The sequence below is a fragment of the Ranitomeya imitator genome, chromosome 5, assembly GCF_032444005.1.
Source record: "Ranitomeya imitator isolate aRanImi1 chromosome 5, aRanImi1.pri, whole genome shotgun sequence".
In the NCBI taxonomy this organism is placed as follows: domain Eukaryota; kingdom Metazoa; phylum Chordata; class Amphibia; order Anura; family Dendrobatidae; genus Ranitomeya; species Ranitomeya imitator.
Genome location: NC_091286.1, coordinates 13,850,672 through 13,856,671, shown reverse-complemented (window position 1 = coordinate 13,856,671; position 6,000 = coordinate 13,850,672).

Below are 6,000 nucleotides of genomic sequence, written 5' to 3'. Positions count from 1 at the left end.
TTCAAGGGGACACAGACGGGAAGCCGACCCACACCCAGAGGGAGAGAGGAGGAAAAAGAAGAAGAAGCGAACGACGACAAGTACTACGACCTTGGCTATGGCTGCTCCCAAAAGTACCACCAGAAAACACCCCGGGTCGACCCGGAGCACACCAAGTACCCAGGCTGGGTCTACACGGAGTACACCCAGTACCCAGCCTGGGTCAACGAGGAGTACACCATCTACACAACCTGGGTCTACCCGGAGCCGGAGTAGCCAGCCAAGGACACTGGTCGTCCCTCCTCCTCCCTCACCTCCTGCTTTGACAGTCTCGCCACCATCCACTGCCTGGATTGATGTCGGCATCCCGTCTAGTGTGATAGAGTATGCTGCTTCCTCCCCCTCGTCCTCCTCCTCGGTCTCCTCAACACCCCCAAAAAGTGGGGGATACCAATCCCCTTTAATAGCAGATGTAGATACCCCCTAATTACATTTTCCCATTTTTTTTTTGTGTCCCTAAATAAAACTGTTATTTTTTTTTTTAAAAATTCGTTTTTATTGTCTCAAATAAAGTTTGCACCAAATCACACCTTGCGCCGTACACACAAATCTTGTCTTTGTAACACCTGATGTGCAATGTCTGACAATATTTTATCAATTTTTTTTTTCATTGTTTTATAGGGCTGTCGCTCAGTGTACTATCAGATGTTACAAACACAAACAGCATTGCTCAATATGTCAAGTTTACAATGTACCATCACACAACGATTTCAGTATAGATAAAGTTGGTTTCTTCTGTGTAACCAACGTTATCTTTTCTGAAATCGTAAAACGATTGAGCCCCTGCTGTGAGATTTTTGGTGTCAGCGAATGATTTGGAATTTTTTTTTGGGTAACTGATCACACGCTGTCATTGTTGGATCGGCGAGTTTAGACTGATCCAGCGATGTCTTTGTTTTAAACAAGGGAATATTGGGTTACTAGCGCACTGTTTTAAACACTCAAAAAGTGAACAATACCCCACAAATATAAAAAGGTGTCAACCACGTCCCTCGCCGTCATCTTTCCGCACTGACACTGTGATTCCCGCCCGTAAAGCTGAGCACACCGTTGACTTAATAATAAACGCTGTGCTGTGCTTTAGGGCTGGCACAGTACGGGAAGTTGACGGCGATGGACGTGTCACACACCGGAATATAATGTTTTTTTGCATTTTTTAAAATTACATTTACAATGGTAAACATCGTGAGTGCGGCCATGCGCTTCATAACATTACCCAGATTACACGGGACTTGCTCTTTTTTGGTCGCTGGAGAGCTGTCTGTGTGACAGCTCTCCAGCAACCACGCGACAACTAAACAACGATCTCGGTCCAGTCGTATCACTGGTCGGTATCGTTGGATAATAGTTTTATTAATGTACCTTAAGATTATTGGTCAGGTGAGGTGGAAGCAATGTTCACAGTGTCGCCACTATTTGACTCTGGACGAATTCTAGCATCCTGAGTGCAATAGTGTTAACTCTGTAGAGTTTTGCAAACATGATCGTCTCCCTCCTTGTCAAGCCAGGTTCCATATGCAAATAGTCTGCAGGATTAAAAATGGTTGACAAGGTGGAAGCCGATCATGTTATACGTCAAAACTATGGTACACACGGCTGAAAAAATTTCTTTGTTTTGTCACAGTCCATTTGGGTACTGGTGCTCACATAAATTTTGTGGGACACACATTACTTTCACTAAAATTGGATTTTACAATTCTATTACTATGGAAAAACATATGGGAGATTTTTTTTGTGAAAACGGAAAGGCACAAGAACTTTATTTCAAAACACAACGCATTAGACAATCAGGGGACATTATAACAATAACCATACATAGGATGGTTAAATGACATGGACTCCACAGTGTTTACATGACATCATAATAACAAGATGAATTAAACCATTTGATCTTGCCATGAAACACGCCCAACATCGGAAACAAAATATGCAGCAAATTGGTCCCTCATATGAGCAATCTCCACAGTTGTCCGCAGAGGATGATCTTGATAATCAGGCAATGGATTTTGTATGGGTTCATCGAGTTCCATGTTGACTCTCTCTTTATCAATAATAAAATTGTGGAGAACCACACACGCCGTCACCACCTCATCCACTGTCTCAATTTTCAAATTTATGGCGGATCCTAAGATACGCCATTTGGAGACCAGGATGCCAAAGGCGCACTCCACAGTTCTTCTGGCCCTGGACAGTCTATAATTAAAAATACTTTTGGTGCGGTCCAACCCCCGACTGGAGTACGGTTTAAGTAGGTTGCCACTCATTTGAAAAGCCTCATCCCCAACCACAACAAATGGCAGGGCCGGTCCTTCTGTGTTGGGAAGAGGTCGTGGCTGGGGGAAATTAAAATTGTTCTCGTATAATCTTCGGCCCATGTCTGACTCCTTAAATGTCCGTGAATCATTTGCACGGCCAAACGCTCCAATGTCCACAGCGAGAAACCTGCAGTCCGCACCTGCAATTGCCATGAGCATAGTGGAAAAGTATTTTTTATAATTAAAAAAAAGAGATCCACTTCTTGAAGGCTTGGTAATCCTAATGTGCTTCCCATCCACGGCTCCAATACAGTTAGGGAAAGAACACACTTGTTCGAATTTTTGGGCGTTGGCCTGCCATATTTCTGTTGTAGGGATGGGTAAAAATTCCTCCCGGAGGTTGTCCCACAATGCGCGGCATGTGTCGGCAATAATACCAGACAGTGTGGAGACTCCAATACGAAACTGGAAATGCAGTGATCTCAAGGTCTCTCCGGTAGCCAGGAAACTGACAAGAAGAAAAATAAATAAATATAATTAATTAAATTGTTATGAAAGAATTTTTCATTTTTAATTACAATCCCCCACCCCACAAAGCAAAAACACGTTACTTGAAAAAATGGCAAGAACATATAAATCCTTCACATTCCATTACGTACCGTAGAGTCACCAGCAGACGTTCCTCGGGGGAAATTGCTTTACGGAGCTGCGTGTCCTGCCTGGAAATGGCTCCTTCCACCAGACGCAGCAGATATCGGAAGCTGTTTTGAGACATCCTGGTGTACTCGAAGTATTTCTCCTGGTTGTCATTTAACTCGCCAAACAGACAATGGTAGGCTCCACGACTCTCTCGGACTTCCACTATAGGGTGTAGCCAAAAACGCCGACGACTCCTTCTCCGTAATTTGTCTCTTTTCCTCTGTTCATGACAGGCAATAGCATAAGCAATAGCAAGGGCTAATTCCAGCTCAAAATTGAGGTAGATACTCTCCATGGGACGATCCATCTTGCTGCTCTATGGTTGGAAATAATCTATGCCGGGGTATATATACCACTATTACATTAATACCCACCCCCATCTACCCATTGGTGGCATTATCGATTGTCTAGACACTAGACCCACCCTCTTCTATTCATTGGTGGTGTTATCTAGTGTCTAGACACTAAATTGTGTCTAAAGATATAATCATTGTTTGACAACGCATGCGTCGTAAAACGCAGCGTTTTTTGTAAAAACGCTACAAAAACGCACCAAAAACGCTGCGTTTTACGACGCATCCGTCCGACGCTTGCGTCAAAAAAGGTGCGTTTTTGCGTGCGTTTCCGATGCGTCGTGCGTTGCGTCGGCGACGCAGCGTCGCATGACGCTAATGTGAACGTAGCCTAACGGACAGAAGAAATTTTGACTGTACCGTACCAATGGTGGCAGACCTAGCGAACCGCTTAGTGCGCTTAGGACAATCAGAGATAGCATGAGTGGAATCACCACAGTAGAAACACAGCCCATTCAGACGTCTGTGTTCTTGCCGTTTAACTCTGGTCAAAGTCCTATCGCACTGCATAGGCTCAGGTTTAAGCTCAGGTAATACCGCCAAATGGTGCACAGATTTACGCTCACGCAAGCGTCGACCGATCTGAATGGCCAAAGACATAGACTCATTCAAACCAGCAGGCATAGGAAATCCCACCATGACATCCTTAAGGGCTTCAGAGAGACCCTTTCTGAACATAGCTGCCAGCGCAGATTCATTCCATTGAGTGAGCACAGACCACTTCCTAAATTTCTGACAATATACCTCTATCTCATCCTGACCCTGACACAGAGCCAGCAAATTCTTTTCTGCCTGATCCACTGAATTAGGCTCATCGTACAGCAATCCGAGCGCCAGGAAAAACGCATCGATATTACTCAATTCAGTATCTCCTGGCGCAAGAGAAAATGCCCAGTCCTGAGGGTCGCCGCGCAAAAAAGAAATAATAATCAAAACCTGTTGAACTGGATCACCAGAGGAGCGAGGTTTCAAGGCCAGAAATAGTTCTATCTCCAAAAAACAAATCAGGAATAGGAATTCTTGGTTCTAACATAGATTTCTGATCAATAGTGTCTTGAATCTTTTGTACTCTTGCCGAGAGCTGATCCACAAATGAAGACAGACTTCTAATGTCCATCACCACACCTGTGTACTGAACCACCCTAATGTCTAGGGGAAAAAAAAGGCAAAACACAGTGCAAAGAAAAAAAAATGGTCTCAGAATTTCTTTTTTCCCTCTATTGAGAATCATTAGTACTTTTGGCTTCCTGTACTGTTATGAGAGGCAATTCAGTACCACAATGAACATAGCGGTCAGAGCACATACAGTGATCTGACAATAACCCAAAATCATAGAACGAGCTCTGAGACGTGGGAACTCTGCAGACCGCAATCCCTAATCCTCTCCAAACAACACTAGAGGCAGCCGTGGATTGCGCCTAACTCTGCCTATGCAACTCGGCACGGCCTGAGAAACTAGCTAGCCTGAAGATAGAAAATATGCCTACCTTGCCTCAGAGAAATACCCCAAAGGAAAAGGCAGCCCCCCACATATAATGACTGTGAGTTAAGATGAAAAGACAAACGTAGATATGAAATAGATTCAGCAAAGTGAGGCCCGACTTTCTTAACAGAGCGAGGATAGGAAAGATAACTTTGCGGTCTACACAAAACCCTAAAGAAAACCACGCAAAGGGGGCAAAAAGACCCTCCGTACCGAACTAACGGCACGGAGGTACACCCTTTGCGTCCCAGAGCTTCCAGCAACAAATTAGACAAGCTGGACAGAAAAAATAGCAAACAAATAGCAAATAAGAACTTAGCTATGCAGAGCAGCAGGCCACAGGAATGATCCAGGGAAAAACAAGTCCAACACTGGAACATTGACAGGAAGCCAGGATCAAAGCATTAGGTGGAGTTAAAGGCCCCTTCACATTAAGCGACGCTGCAGCGATACCGACAACGATCCGGATCGCTGCAGCGTCGCTGTTTGGTCACTGGAGAGCTGTCACACAGACCGCTCTCCAGCGACCAACGATGCCGGTAACCAGGGTAAACATCGGGTAACTAAGCGCAGGGCCGCGCTTAGTAACCCGATGTTTACCCTGGTTACCATCCTAAAAGTAAAAAAAAACAAACAGTACATACTTACCTACAGCCGTCTGTCCTCCAGCGCTGTGCTCTGCACTCCTCCTGCACTGGCTGTGAGCGTCGGTCAGCCGGAAAGCAGAGCGGTGACGTCACCGCTCTGCTTTCCGGCAACTGTGCTCACACAGACAGTACAGGAGGAGTGCAGAGCACAGCGCTGGAGGACAGACGGCTGTAGGTAAGTATGTACTGTTTGTTTTTTTTTTACTTTTAGGATGGTAACCAGGGTAAACATCGGGTTACTAAGCGCGGCCCTGCGCTTAGTTACCCGATGTTTACCCTGGCTACCAGCGAAGACATCGCTGGATCGGTGTCACACACGCCGATCCAGCGATGTCAGCAGGAGTCCAGCGACCAAATAAAGTTCTGGACTTTATTCAGCGACCAACGATCTCCCAGCAGGGGCCTGATCGTTGGTCGCTGTCACACATAACGATTTTATTAACGATATCATTGCTACGTCACAAAAAGCAACGATATCATTAACAATATCGTTATGTGTGAAGGTACCTTAAGTAGAGAAGCAC